General features: G+C 41.2%; 1 long non-coding RNA gene across 1 annotated transcript in view; it reads left to right on the top strand.

The window, feature by feature from the left end:
• The first annotated feature begins 325 nt into the window (after positions 1-325).
• LOC101988322 overlaps positions 326-15,957 on the top strand; it is a 22,342-nt gene continuing 6,710 nt past the window's right edge. The window contains exons 1-2 of the long non-coding RNA XR_003376605.1: positions 326-676; positions 5,313-5,374. This is a non-coding gene — a long non-coding RNA (uncharacterized LOC101988322). The remainder of the gene's footprint in view (positions 677-5,312; positions 5,375-15,957) is intronic.

The following is a 15,957-nucleotide window of genomic DNA, read 5'->3' on the forward strand; positions in this document are numbered from 1 at the left end:
GGACCCCTGCGGACTACATTCTCCGAGAACCTCTCGGCCCACCCTGCCCTGCCCTTATACAGCCTTCGCCTCTGATTGGTCGCTTGCCTCCATTAGCTCCACCTCTGGATGACGCAGCCTCTTCCTTCAGTGTCTCAGCACCGAGGGGCGTGGAGGGGGCGTGGTTTCGTGGAGGGGCGGGGCTTCGTCCTGTATTGTCATGGAGACCAGATGCGGTCCGCGGCCGAGGCTGGCTGCTGTGAGCCAGACGGAGCGGCGCGCGGGACCGGAGCCCCGGGGAGCGCGCGACGGCCTGAGGCTGCCTTTCGGGCTGACCGTTCCGGATTCCGGATAAGCTCGGCTGTCTGCAGGGAGCGTCCCCGCCCCGACGCGAGGGTCCCCGCCTCCCGCGACCGCACCGCCCACCGGCTCCGCCCGCTCAGCCCGGCTAACGGTCGGCGCAGCCTGCCACGAGGGAGCGTCCGCGGCCCGCGCAGAGACGTGCACCAAGCCGATGGCGTGGACGCGGCCGGGCCCGGCGCGTGGGCCGCCAGAGCGTGAGTCCAGCCAGGCGAGTGCTTCAGTCCGCGTGCGGGCAGGCGCGCGTGGGCGTGTCTCCCCGGGCCCACGCGCGTCCCCTTGAATCAGTGTCTCGGCTCTCTTCCAGGACGACGACTTCTGAAAGCGAGCCAAGGAGGTTTGTGCCACCAAGAGCCTGAGTCTGTCACGCAGACATTCTCATTACATAATCCTGCCTCTTGAGCGGCTTGGCTGTTTCTATTCCCCCTCCCCATCTTGCTCCCCACTCTATTTTTTCTACCACTGTCTTCTTTTTAGTGTGAAGAACTAGAAAGAATCCTGCAAGATACTGAAACATTTAGAATTTATGGTTCTGTTTCCGTGGTTGTCACCTCCGTTCTACATCAAATTTAAGGCTCATTTCTTAAAGATGTCTCTATTTTCTGCTTTATTTGCACATTGATGGCTCTCCTGCTCGGCTGGCCCCAGCCGCCTGCTTCAGAGACAGAATTGTGTTAATAAGTGAGGGAGACTAAGGCTGACCATTAGCAGGCAGACGGAATTCAGACAGCATCTGGTGGCCCTTCTCCCTGTTTATAAGAAAGCATTTATAGTCTCGCTTGGTAAACACAATGTTTTAACTTTTTATCTTGATCCTGGGGGAGGATGACCCCCCCCACACACACACACACGTTTTCCTTTCCGTTCATCAGCTTTTCCATTTGAGGACTTGCTCACTTGTTAGCTGTAGTTCCGGCTCGCTTGTTGCTGAAGCTCCTTTTCCACCAGCAGAGGTAGGACCTATCTTTCCTCCTGCCAAGTAGCCAGGACTTCTTATTTTCCTTACTGCTGCGTTCGTATGTTTCTGAACATGTTGTACTGGGGGTCGGTTACTCTGATTGTTTTTAATGTAGCCTTGTTAAGCTTCACTTTAAAACTTGCCAAGGGTTTATTGGTTTGTCATGTCTGCACGGATCCAGTTATGCCTAGCTCTTAAAACACAGAGCTTTAAAATAAGACCCAGGATTGTACTGCCAAGATGTGGCGTGGAGCTTGCTCTTCAGGTTCTGGACGAGGAGAGTTGTCATTGTCTCTATCAAGTGCAAAGGAGGTGACGCCTGTTTATTTAGTGTAATAGCTGTTTACAGTTAGAACTTTAAAGGCTTGCCAGAGTAGATCTGCTGGATTTTAAAGATCTCATCTTTCTTGTGGCAGAGACACAACACCAGCATTGGGAAAGGCAACAGATTGCTTCTGTCATTTTGCTTTGCTGTTTTCGAGTGTACTTAAAGGATTATGATTGATAAGGCTGTCTTGCTGGAGAATGTTGACACAGGTGCGCATCGTTATCTTAATTAAGATCCAGAGAAAATGTTGTCTGTAAATGGAGCCAGAAAAAGAGGGCATAATTTTGTACAGTTTTGCTTTTGGAGAATTTAATTACACTTGAAACCTGTCTTTGAGCTTCCAGATTGTGTGAGCAGTTTGGCAACAGAAGTTTTAGAGAGGAATGGTAGTTTAATGTTAAGTGTTCTGGCATGTTCTAATACTACTTGTGGCTTTTTGGCAATACCTTGTGTCGGCTCTCTTTGTACTCTGTCTTTGTGGAATAATAGCTTCTAATTTTGAAAGCAAAGCATAAAATAGAGGGCTGTATTGTTCAGCAGACATTCATTAGTGAGGAAGACATGTTTAGTGTGCAAAAACAGGGATATAATGAAAAGGTAAATAGATGAGAAATGTATGCCTTTTAAGGTTTGGGGAGTGTCTTGATGGTCTGAAACAATTCCCTTTTCTTATCAAGTACATAGCTACAGTGTTTATGGAATAGCTCGTCATTTATAGAAATAGAGGGAAACTTTACTCCTTCCAAAATACTATATAATATATTTAAACTAGTAAGCAAATGATGATACAGTATTAGTTTAGAACCCAATTTATAACCCGGATTCTAAATTTATACTCGTTAAAATAGTACCATCCCCTTTAACTAGGAATCTCTCAATGTGCAAACAGTGACAAGGGGGATGCTGGTGGCCACTTGCCCTTGGATGACCCTGCACCTCATACCCTTTAACATAAGTGCTACATTAAAATTTCCCTCCTCTTTGTAGCTCGACATTTCCTGGAAGCTGGCTGTCAATCAGCATTTGTGTAAGATGGGTCCGTGCTTTCCTTCAATATTAAACCTCAGAGTCGAAAGAGGAAATGAAAGTGGAGGGGATCGTGGGCATATGATGGGAAAGGCCAGGTGTAGAGTCATGGCTCATTCTTGACTTCAAGGATAATTAGCTGGTTAGAATTACACGGAGAACTAAAATCAAAGGAAGACTTACTTAGATTTGTTTGCTGAAACTGAAACAAGAGCGTTAATTTTGAGATAATTGCTTTATGTATCCCCCAGACCCCTCACCAGAATGTTTTCTCTGGCAGCTACAGTCCCTATTTTTATGCTGTTATGCATGTGTTATTTTTAAATTAGATATATTGTGTTAAAAGGTGGGATATTAATGCAAATAAATTATCCATTTTAATTAATAATACAATTATGAATGTAAGTTCTAGAAATCTTAGGAAAAACTGAAATGTTCTTTAGTTGACGAGCTGGAAATGAATGAGATCGTGTAATCCTTTGTGAATTGAATGGGTTGTTTAAAATAGATTATTAGCACAGTGCCATAGTTGGAACAACATTTTAATTCTGAAATAGCACCACCTGCTTTGAGTGGAGGCACGTCTGTCTTCATATATTTCTCTTCAGTTTCTGCATTGCATTAGCTTCTGTTTTTAACATCATTTTGGTAGAGAATAGCTTTTCTTAACAGAACAGCAGCTGACACTTCCCCATGAACATAAAACCTAGGGGTGATTTTTTCCTTGTTCTATAATGACTAGTTTGCTTTCACAGCTCTCCTCTGAAGTGCAATACTGATGACTTATTTCTGTATAAATTGGCTGTGTTTTCATAGCTCTAGTATACCTCGGCAACAATTTAGCTTGCAAATCAACTTAGACGCTTCAAAATTGAAACCCAGTATATTGTAACATAGTTTGAGTGTAAGTCTTTATTAGTGAGGATGCATCTAACATTTGTTCAGGAAAGGGGAATATAATTTCCTCCCGCAGCTGTCATTTGTGTAATCCATTTCTCCTGCCTTTTCTCAGGCTAATGATATTCCACACCTTGATACAGCTCTTATTTGCTTATTTACCATAATATGGAGTGATACCTTGGAGAAAATTGGATTAGACGTTCATATCTAATATCCCCAAAGTATTGCTAGTGTTCTGTGTTCTCTTACACAGAATCCCTTCTACTTCCTGGTCAGGTTATAAGTACAATGTTTTATAATATATTTGGATATTTCAGATAAGTTCATTTCCAAAATATAGGGTTATTTTACATATTGACCAAAATTTGTTCTTGAACACACCAATGCTTATCTGAATGCTTTGGGTGTGCCTGGATGTGAAGCTCCCAGATAGCACCAAGGAGGCTTCAGCAAAGAATGCATATTAGTAATTGGTGCTAAGTGTGGGTAGTGGGGGAATGCCACCTGAGACCATTGATTATTCAAATTCTATTAGTGCACTAACAGGAATTTGGTAAATTTAGAAATTGTTGATTTGTGGAATGTCTGAATAATTTATCATTTATCATGGAATTGCATTAAATAATTTATTTGAATTATAGCATTGGAAAGTAAAATCAAGACAAGGTTGTAATGTTTAATAGAAATCAAATTGCTATTAAAAGGAAATAATAGAGCTAAAACAAATCACATTTTGAAATTATTTTTTTTTGATCTGATTTTTTTAAAAGAATAAATTTAGCATTATCTTCAGCCTTTGGCATCAAGCTCTTAATTACAGAAAGTATACAAGTATGCAAAACTTGTCATTGTTATTAAAAATAGGGTTCTGGTATAGGTGAGAAGAAAGGCTTTGAGAAAGAATTTGCAGACTATTTGTGCTATCTAAGGAATAGAGCAAGGAACTGGACTTAATGAATTACAACATTTATTATCAATAAAGTTGGTGGCTGAACTCCCCACCCCAATAAGATAATTTTACTGAAGGCAGTCTAGTAGTCTAGCCTTTGCTAGAACAAATGCTTCTCTATGAATTATTAGGCATTAGTGTAGTCTTGGCTATAATAGGAAATACTATTTTATCGTTTGTAAGTAAATGTTTGTAAATAGACTTGTGTTCCCTGTACTGATTAGAACCTCCAGAAACTCAGGGCTAGTGTTACAGCAAGCTAGAAGCACAGCACAAATGTATAGAAAATGTTAGGCAGGCATAAATAGGATTCCTCATTATTTACCTTTAAGCTTAAGGGTCTGTTCTGTTCTTAAACCATGATAGAGTTGTTGATTTAAACATAAGAGGATTGAGGTTTAGTTCTTTTCTCCTAGGCATAAATATTGGAATATATATATATATATGAGAAATATTTAAGCATTCAGGCTTATCAAGTTTCATATCTGTTGTGGGCTAGATTTACTATTAAAATTCAAGTTTCATTAAAGGTATTCAAATGCATGAGATCTCTTCATCTTATATGAAATATTTGTACGGTAACACACTCTTGAAAATATCAAGAACCATCCTTTTTGGAGTAATGGGTTATGGCTGATTAATTGAGAAGGTTGTACTAAATGTTCTCTAGTGGAAATATCTTAAGAATGTGCTTTTTAAGAAATGCATCATCCACAAATAAAATCACTTGAGGTATCAGTAATTAAATTGTGATTTCATGAAGAAAGGGAGTAGTGAGAGAGGAAGCTAACTGTGGCCGTTTTCTCTTTAAGATCCGCAGTTCATATTGGACTTCTGGCTGCCTGTGGAAGGAGGTGATTCAGAAGACAGGAAGGTAATACTATCTGTCATCAAGAACACATTCCTCTGCAATTCTGAACCTTTAGCCTACATGAGAACTCTGTCCAATAGATCACAGTTTCTTTAATTTTGAGCGATGGGAACCATCCTGTTTTTCTCTGCTAACTTTCTGAGCCTGCTTCTTCCAGGGCCACAGGCTGTGTTTAGAGAGCTGAGAAATAGCTTTTCGGCCTACTCAGCACCCTTAAAATAGCTTCTTTCTGCGAATTAGATCTGTGATGGCGTCCTGCACAGCTCTAGCGGATGACATTTCAGTTTGGGATTGGCATGCACTCAGCCTGTTGTCCAATGTCCTCATTTACCTCTTGTTCCTTTGTTGCATTTATCTAGGGGTGTATTCTCCATGGTGGTTGATCGCCAGCCGCCCAGCCCAGAGACCCCAGTAAGAGGCTGGCTCGTGATAGCAGGCCATGGTTTCTTTGCCTGATTCCAGCCCGAGCTCTGTTGGCTTCCAGAAACCCTGGCTAGGCTTTCCCTTCCCACCACACTAGGTTGGCTACTATGTGCTCTGCAGCTGTTGCAGGGGCTCACACAGAATAGAAGGCTCTGCTACATTCTGGATGCATCTCTGATAATTTACTCATGTGCATTTTTGTCTTCAAACCTACTGCTGGCATTGAAATCTAAGATTCCTGAAAACCAGCATTGGGCTCCAACTCTGTTTTCAGGAGAGGCTCCGTCCTCTGGCCCTGTGGTTGCCATGTTGACCACGGAGGTTCAGTTATGAATTGGTCCGTTCCGAAGAGCAGTTCCTTTATCTGGGAATGTTGACACAGACCTCAGTCGTTTAATAGCATTTCTAGCTGTTTGTTTTTCTTCTTTAAAAAGGCAACCTTTTCCCTGTCATCACAAATTTCTAGCCCCTGACCTATATATCTAGTAAGGGACATTAATGAAACAGTGAAGTGCTTTATGCTGTCTAATTATATAATTAGGAAAATGGTAAGAAATGTGGTGGCTCACATTGATTTCTTCCATTAAAGGTACTAGAGCACATTTACAATCACAAACCTTCAGAAAAGACTCCGGGTAATCTGGAAGTAAAGTGATGTTTGGGGGGATCCCTGGAGTAGCGGGAGGAATATTAGTTTCACATTCCTTTCCCCATGTCTTCTTGCAGGGTGTCGGCAGCTGGGGAACCATTACAATGTAGTCAGACAGTGCCGATAGCAGAGCACTTATTTGGAAAGCAGTTTACATTGGCACAGCTCGTCAGTATTGTGACCATGACCAACTTCGCACCTGGCTCGGGTGGGCTCTTCCTCTTGCTTTTAATACAGCAGTTGATGGTGCAGCTTGTGTGTAGAGTACAGCATGTTTAAACTGACTCGGTCTTGCAGGTCATTTAGAACATTACAAAGTTGAAGTGTTTTTATTAATAGAAGGAAAATGTAAAATTCAACATTTGAGCATCTGATATCTTTCTGTCAATATTTTAGATCATGAAAGTATGGTCTCGATATGTATGACACTGTCTTTTGTCATTGTTATAGGGATAGAATCATAGAATATTCTGGGACCGATGTATCTTTGTTAATTCAAGATTTTGTCCCTTATAATTTTTTTAAAATAACAATCACAAGTATTTTAGAGACTACAGTTGGACTCCCGGGCTAACTTGCCACCCGTCAGGAAGTGGAAAGCAGCCTTGATTAATCTCTAGCTGTGAAAGGGGCAGGTAAAATTGTTCACAGAGGAAATTTACTAATGTACCAACCATTTAAATTAAGTGTTTGTTAACATAATAGCGATGGCATTTTCTCCTCCTCCTCCTTGTGGTTTGGTCCGACTTGATGTTACAGCGGCCGTTGCACTGACTGTTAAGTGTTTAAATGATGACACCATTATGTGAAGTGATTTTGAAATGAGAGACTCCAGCCAGGAATTACATCTGCTCCCATCTCCTTCAAATCATACTCGATGGCAGTACAGATTATGATTGATTTGTTTGTGACAGATTGCAGGAAGCAGTCATTGATTTTTCAATATTTTACCTTAAAATTATTTACAGTTGTAACCATGGGGAGGTATTTCCATGGGCTGTCAGCCCCTGAAAGACTAAGATAATATTCCCTGCTCTCTGACAAGACAAATTACCTGTAATGAGTGCAGTAGCTGAAGGGTATACTTTTATTTTAAAATATGTCAATAACCCCAGTGACTAAACGAATATTGATTTAGCATAATGAAGCCTGAGTAATGTGAAAATGAGCTTTTTCAAGGGGCATGGTAAAGACTTTCTTTTTAGCTGGTTGTAAGAAGCTTTTCATTCCTCCCAGCTAGCTATGGAAATGCAGTTTTCAGCAGCAGTCCACCAGGATGACGGTGTTGCTTGTAATAACTGGAGTCTTGATGCCCGTGCTTTGGTTTTAAGGGTTCTTATTTTATTCTGGTTTTCATTTTAGTTGTAGACTAGCTACCAATTTGTTTAATGCTGTTTTTAACTGACTTAATATTTTGACAGTTTCCACATTAAATTGAAGGTATACACACAGCCATCTATAGATGACATGGGCTTGTATTAAGACGTTTCACATAGGTTGTCATAGTATTTAATGTGCAGTGTTTCATGGCAGGCCACCTCTGAGTTGACACTGGGAAGATTAATCCCCTGAGTGCTGGTTTTTAGGTAGTGGTGCGGACCTTCATTTTTGTCAAATTTTGTTACCTTCTTTCCTGTGATCCTCTACTTCCTATGGACTAAGATGTCAATACATGAGATCCTTCAAACAGGAAATAAATACCGTGTATTTATACATCAGAATGTGTAAGGATTTTAGGTCTGACTCATATCCACATGGCTCACATGGTAGGAGAAAGTGTGGTGAATTGAGCTAGTGGCATTTACCAGGGAAAGACACATTCAAAGATGATAACACAGTGGTGTTCCGTGGGAACCTAGTTCATTTTATAGTAACTTAGTAATAGGATCAATATTTTAGAAATGAAAAACGAGTTGATTTAAAGGAAGTTCGGCCAAACTGGACTTGTTCGGTTATGAACTGGCCTTGGAAACGTGGAGAAGAAATTGACAATGCAGCCAATACCTAAGTGGAGAAAGTGAGCCTGAGAACACAGCAACACTGTTTCACATTGTCCCCAAGAATTGCCTAAGGGTGGCAGGGGTGGCTTGTTTTGTTGTGTCTTGCAATAAACAGAGTGCATTGTGAAAAGCTGTAACTGTGACTTCCTGTTCCTAAGGGTTCATCTCGCCATCATCACTGACCTCTAAGTTTCTTTTTTCTTCCTCTAAGGGAACCTGTGAACTAAATATGAGGGGATGCCATTGGAACCAGTAGCCTAAAGTCTTCAGCCATTTATATTGCATTTGTAGATCTTAAGTTAGTGAAATAGCCATAGAATTACAACTTTTAAGGAAAAAAGTAGTTTTTCCTTAATAGATTTTTAAATAAGGTATCTTTTCCTCAGACTCTATGTTAAGCAAAAACACCTCTATTGTTGTTTAGTTTATTTGGGGTAAAATAAAGCATTATAATAGTAACCTATGACCCCCATCAATTAGTATGCATCTCTTCATTTGACAGTGCATGGGGAATTATCTTTGTAAACTTAATTTAAATAGTTAAAGTGAAATTTGTTTTGTTTTGCTTTTTGGAGAAAATTATTCCCTTGAATATTAGACCTTTCTCTATTTTTTTCTGCTAAAAACAGAATTATTCTGCCCCAGTTCTTTATGGAAGAACTAGTTGTAGAAAACATTTTTGTTTTAAAATTACACATGTGATTATATAGGTCTAGTTAGAAATAATAAAGGAAGAAAGACGCCTGCTTTCAAAATCTTTTTTGTTGGTATTAAGACAGTTTACTTTGACTTAGTTCATACCAATCTACTTAATTTTTCTCCAGAATTCACATTCCTGTGTTTTACCTGACCTATGCTAACTTAATATAGGAACAAATTAGCATATAATTCTATTTTCCATATGACCTCCACCACTTGCAGAATTATGCCTCCCGAAAGGGGAGGCTCAGTCACTTATTCAGACTGTAGCCTTGGGTGTTTGCAAAGGCTGCGTGTACCCTGGCTGACATTTTGTTATGGAGAGCATTTTAAAGTAGCAGATAGAGGGAACACTTCACCCCATTACTAAGTTATTATAATGCCTCCACAAAGTAGCATTTTCAATTAGTGTCCCCAGTTGATTAGTGGTTTGTCTTCTCCCAAGCATGAAGCAGCATGGCCAAGTTAAGTTGTAATCAGTGGTGTACAAGGTATTAAAGACTGACAGTGATCATGACAAATAATTATTATTTTTATTCAGCCCATGTCATTGGGTTTCCTGAGGTCTGTTTCTATCAGGATGCAAAGGACATGGAACACACAGATGCTCTGTGATGCTGGTGTGCTTGGGGGTAGGTGTTCGTAGATTATAGTGTTCTCCCAGCTGCAGCCCTCAGTTGCTGTGGGAGTGAAGCGCTTCTGTAGCACTAGTTTCATTGGAAATGCTTGATATTACAAAGGAATGTTGAATATTTGTTGCTTTAATCAAAGAATAGGAAAAAATCAAATTTTGTTAATTTTTTAAATGACTTTATTTGATTGAATGAATGTTGATGATTGAAAAGTTTTAAAAGTTCTTTTGCTGTTGTGATTCTTCTAGAAATCAGATATCATGGGGTAGACTCAAAATCACTTTCTAACCTGCCTCTGTTAATACTCATGGGAGAAAAAAAAAGATGACAGGCATCCACATATACTTCTTAATTCTCTGTACTGCTCCCCTCCACCACTAATAGAACATTTCCTCCTGAACAAATATATCAGTGAAGTTCAGACTCTGGAAGAAAATTGCTTCACCTGGCATAGCCTTCATCGTGTGTGGGAACATCAGATTTGTGTAGAGAAGACTGTCACCCTTCAGCCTTCAGGGAGTGGCGACCCACTTCCTAGCTGTCAGGGAATCCATGTAGTAGCCTTTGTAGCACCAGTAGAAAAGGGAGGGATTGGTTAGTCTACAGAGGATGCCTCCAACCCTAGTGGCAGGAACCTGGAAGGTGTGTGTCTACCTAGAGAACACCCCCAGGCAAGGAACCAGGAGATTCAAAGATGCCAACAGGTACAGAAATTGCTATGGGTTTTGTATGAGTGGCCCAGTTTGTACTTCATCCACCTCCATAACTATTACAAAGACTCCAAGCCCTGGGGTGATTTCTGAAGCTTAGAGCTCAGCATGGCAAAGCGAATTCAGTAACTAGAATGTTTCCCTTCTTGTTTTTGTTTTGGTGTGTGTGTGTGTGTGTGTGTGTTTTGCTGTTATTGTTTTTTTTTTTTTTTTTAACAGTGTTTCTATATAGCCATGGCTGTTCTGAAACTCTCTATGTAGAACAGGCTGGCCTCAAACACACAGACATCTACCTGCCTCTGTCTCTTAAGTGCCATCACGCCTAGCCCCCTTTCTTAATTTTGCTTTTAATTAAATTTTATATTATGAGATAATTGAAGATTTAAATGCAGTTGTATAAAATAATAGACATGTCCTTGAACCCTTTCCCCAGTTTTTCTCAGTAGTATTTTGCAGTATATTTAATGTCACAAGCTGGATAGATGTTGAATAATCAAGAGAGGAATATTTCCATTACCATGAAGACCTAATCTTTCTCCTTTGTGGCCATACCTACTCACCCCCTCCCCACCTCTCAGCCGCAGCAAGCGTTAGTCGGCCCTCCATTCCTAGGAAGGTTGTCTAAGAACAGCGGGCAGTCTTTGAGATCGGCTTGTGTTATGAAGCTTCATAACACATAGGAGTGCCTCAGTTTAAACCCTCATGGTCAGGGTGTCATAGTTCTTTCTGAGCTTTGACTACAACAGGTAAAGGTGCTATACATAGTCATGTGGCAGTGTGTGTGCATGCATGCGTGTGTGTGTGTGTGTGTGTGAGAGAGAGAGAGAGAGACAGAGACAGAGAGAGACAGAGAGAGAGAGACAGAGACAGAGAAACAGAGAGAGAGAGAGGGAAAGAGAGAGAGAGAGAATATATAAGTTTATTTCCTGGGCTGCATAGCCACTAGTGGAATTGTGGAGTACACCTATATCTATAGGTGATTATTTTTCAGACTGTAATTCATATTTGGAGAGGGAAGAAGGAAGGAGGGTACCTACATTTTTGTAGAATTTTTATACCAACTACATTAGTTAATGATTTTAAAACATATAGCTACCTTAAATTATTTGTAGTTAAATAGAAGCACACATTGTTTCAGAATCTGGCTTTTGTTCATTCATGCTCAGGTGGTTACTTTTTAGATCATCTCTCTTCTTGGTCAATTTTCCTGTGGGTAGAAAGATGTAAACATTGTTGCTGCGAAGTTCACTGTTTACTCAGGAAAATGTGGGGCAGTTTTCCAGATTTAACAGACTGGACATCAAAACTGCATTGTGCCTTCTAGATCTTTAGCTGCCCATTTGGCCACTCCGTCTCACCTGCAGAATTACCCACATGGTGTCAGGTTGGTGGTGATACAGAAAGTGCGTTTAATTCATCTTGTGCACTTAATTAGAGAAAGAAAGAACTAAAAAGCAAGAAGTAGTCCTTTTTGGGTATATGGTCCCTAAATAATGTAGCTACTTTATACAGTTCTTAATGAAAAAAACAGCTGTCATTCCCACTAGCCCTTCTGGGAATTATTTAAATTTAACTGAGTTAAATTTTACTTACTGAGACATGATAATGTCTTGCAAAGCCATATGTGATATTTTGAGAAGACCCATGGAAAGGAGTTTTAAGGAGTGATTGTTATTCTGATTTTCTTTCATAAAATGTCATTCCTTACATAAAATATAATAATGTGACACCTGGCTGTCCTGGTTCGGAAACTCACTCAAGACCAGGCTGGCCTAGAACTCTGCCTGCCTTTCCTTCCAGAGTCCTGGGATTTAATGCATGCATCACCATGCTCAGCCCAATCTTTTTCTTTCTAAGAAACATTGGGTGCAATTAATTGAACCTAGTGACCCCTCCTATAGTTCAGATCATAAACCTCTAACTTTAATGAGTGAGGAACCAGATTTAGGCTACCCCTGTCTTTCAGTGGCTTTATCTTGGGCTAATGTGGTCAAAGCCACCATTATGGGAAAAGAATAAGATAATTAAATGTTCCTTACTCTAGTAAATGAGAAGCTAAAAGGTGAGCTTCCCACACAAACCCTTTAAAGCTAGTGCAGTCATTGGTTTGTGAAAATTGTGTTGGAGTTGTATATCCAGTGTCATAGTACTTTGAGTCTCTGGGACTCTAATCGCAGAAAAGACATCACAGTGTCCTGCCCCTGGGTCATGCTTCTAGACTGGGGTGTGTAGATCAGGAAAAGTCAAAAGAAACGAGGAGCTCGCACAGTGGTACATTATTGGAGCTCAGAATTCAGGACACAGAGAGACTGGTAATGACAGATGTGGTGAAGCAGTGTTGGATATAAAGAGACCAAGAGCCAGTCAGGCTTGTATTCTGAAGGAGATGCACATGACCTGGGGAGGCAGGACAGGCCCTGCAGAGGGACACAAACTGGAGTGAGGATGCAGGTTACCAGAGTGAGATCTGTTCTAGCTAGAATTTCTTAAAGCATCAAAGCATCTGCCAGACAGCAGTCTATTTAACAGCTCCTGATGTTTTTCTGGACTCACCAGAAATGAGGTGTCCTTCTTTAAAGAATTTGTAGGTTTAGGTTTATGAGCCTGAGGTAGAACAATGCTGAAGCAGTTACTAAAAGCTCAGGGACTGACTTTGAGGTCAACCTGAAGATCCGAAAAGCAAAGCAGCCAGTTACTGGCTCTTCCCTCCACCTCAGTCCAAAATGGTGATCCTGCCTCCAGGAATCTCAGAATTTTATTGTGACTGAGAGCTGTCTCCTCCCATTTTATAATCCTCTCTAGGGCTGGGATTAAAGGTGTGCACCACTGGGATTAAAGACATGAACTGCCCGGTTTCTATGGCAAACTAGTAGGCTACTGGGATTAAAGGTTTGTGTTACCACTACCTAGTCTGTAAGGCTGGCCAGTGGGGCTGTTTTACTCTCAGATCTTTAGGTAAGCTTTATTTATTAAAATACACATGAAATGCCACTACACAATGTAGTAGGCATTCACCTAGCCTCTTTGATGCCCTGAGTTCCATCCCCAGACCACAGTGAAGAAGAAGAGCTGTGGTTTGAGAGCAAATTGATAGGAGCTATTCCTCCTAAAACTGGGGCTGGCAAGAATCTCAATCTATTTCTTCTCTTTGTTATTTGGTAAGGAATCTTTTTACTTGACTGGTATCTTAAGTACCTAACCTGTCAAACTATAGTATATTTCAAATGTAGTTCATTAAGTACCTAACCTGTCAAACTATAGTATATTTCAATTGTAGTTCACTGTAGACTCAAAGTAGCAAAGGAATGTAAAGTTCTTTGAGAAGAGATCAAAAATCAAAGCCAAAATCCCTCATGACTGACTACTTGGTAAGACTATACTGAGCCAATGTCCTTATTAAGAAATTGCTTTGGGTTGGGCATGGTGGTGCACACCTTTAATCCCAGCAGAAGGCAGAAGCAGGCAGATCTGAGTTTGAGGATCCCTTGCTTTACAGAGTAAGTTCCAGTTCAGCCAGAGCTACATGGTGAGAGCCTGTCTTGAATTTTAAAAAAAATTGTTTGGGGTAAGTGTGTACATACCACTATTTTGTAAGTACAGGTCAGAAGGGAACGCTTGAGAGCCTTTGCTAAACGTCACTAATTTGGGGAGCTTTGTTGTAGTATAGGCCCCTTAGAAGAATTTGAACCTCCCTCCCCAGTATATGCTAGGCAAGCTCTCTGCCACTAGGGTATATTCCCAGCCCGTTTTTCCTTTTTACAGTTTGATACAATTCTCAGGCTGTCCTGGAGCTTGCAGTCCTTCTGCCTCAACTCAGCATTTTATTATCTGGGATTGTAAGTCTTTGTCTTCAGAATGGCTGAGTTGTTTTTAAATTTATATAACTTAGAGTGGTTATAAAATACACTAAAATTAGGACTTTATATTTATATAAAATATAGATTTATATCCTGATTTTATCTTTAGTAATAATATTGATTCCTGTAGCTCCACCGCTGTGGCACATTTTCATTGCAGTGGGTCCCCTCTGGCCAGCCAATCACTTGTGTTACCCTAATTTCCCACTTTTCTTCCATTTGTTAAAATACTCCGTTCACTTATAAGCAATCCCTCCCAGTCTGATTTACCCCTCTAGCCCTGTCTCTCCTCTGCTGCATGGGAACGCTCACCTCCTTAGCTTTCTGCCTTCTGGGAGGCCGTGGACATGCCTTCCTACCGCTGTCTCCATGATTTATCTTATCTGAGCTCCTGTGCCATCCGATTGTTTAGCAATCCAAGGAGCTCTGACAGCTTGTAGCCTACACTTCTCATCCCCCTTATCCTCTGTGTGTGTATCACACAAAGTCTCTGGCTCCCGCTGCTCGCTCCATCTTGGTCCTCAAAGATGCTTGCCCAGACACACTGCCCTCACCTTGGCGCTCTCCATGGTCTGGGCATAGGTGTGTGATTTTGACTGCCTCCCTCTGTCTCCTTCCTGAGCCACGTCTTCACTGTGACTTGAGGCATCTCTCCTGCCCCGGTAACGGCATCAAGTCCCTGTTTTAACAGTGCCACCTGTCCTCTGTCATACTCATTTCCTCCTTCCCAGTAGTCTTCCTTGTTTAAAATTTGTAGATCCGAGTTTCTTACCTATACATCTCTCCATGTTCTCTATAGTCCTTGTAGTATTTCTTTTAGCTTTTCCCCCCTTTTTTGTAGACATAGTCTCACTATGTTATACTATCTGGCCTGAAACTCATAGAGACCCACCTAACTCTGTCTCCTGGGTGTTGGGATTCATTGATTGGTTTTTTATTTGTTTTTACTCATTTTTCCATGAGCTTCAGTTTTGGCAGTTTATATTACAGTGTCTCCTTGCTCCGAGAAGCTTTCCTCAGTCTGATACAAACAGTAAAGCACCTTCATTTCTGTGGCATCTCTAGCATTTTGTTCCTTTTTGAAATTTCCTCTCTGCTTGCATTTCTCTTCTGTCCTTACACACCCTCTTCTTTCTCCACTGGAGTTGTTTTCTGTGCAGCATCTTAGCTGACCCGTGTTGCTATACCAGGGTGATAGGATGAGTAATTGGAAGGAAGAGGATTTACTTCCATAGTTCTGGAGGGTGGTGAAGGCTTTCATGCCCTGTCCTCACATGGCAGAGAGGGAGAAGGAGAACCCACTCCTTCAAGCTCTGTTTATAGCAGCATTAACCCGTTCACTGCATCGTCCCATTCAGTTCCACCTCCAAATGCTGTTGCATCGAGAGCTGAGTTTCCAACACGAGAGCTTTGGAAGTGACAGGCTCGCTCAAGTAATGGTAGTTTTAGCCTAAATGTCTGCCTTGCTGCCTGCATTTGGTCCTGGCCCTAGCTGTTCAAAGTGTGCTTTTGCTCCTGACTGTGCTCTGCTCTGTAATTTCCTCCTGACGGCTGAGGCAAAGAGCAGAGTAGCAGGAACTGCAGCCTTCAGGATGTGTGGAGAGGTGGGAAAGCAC

The sequence above is a fragment of the Microtus ochrogaster genome, unplaced genomic scaffold, assembly GCF_000317375.1.
Source record: "Microtus ochrogaster isolate Prairie Vole_2 unplaced genomic scaffold, MicOch1.0 UNK54, whole genome shotgun sequence".
In the NCBI taxonomy this organism is placed as follows: domain Eukaryota; kingdom Metazoa; phylum Chordata; class Mammalia; order Rodentia; family Cricetidae; genus Microtus; species Microtus ochrogaster.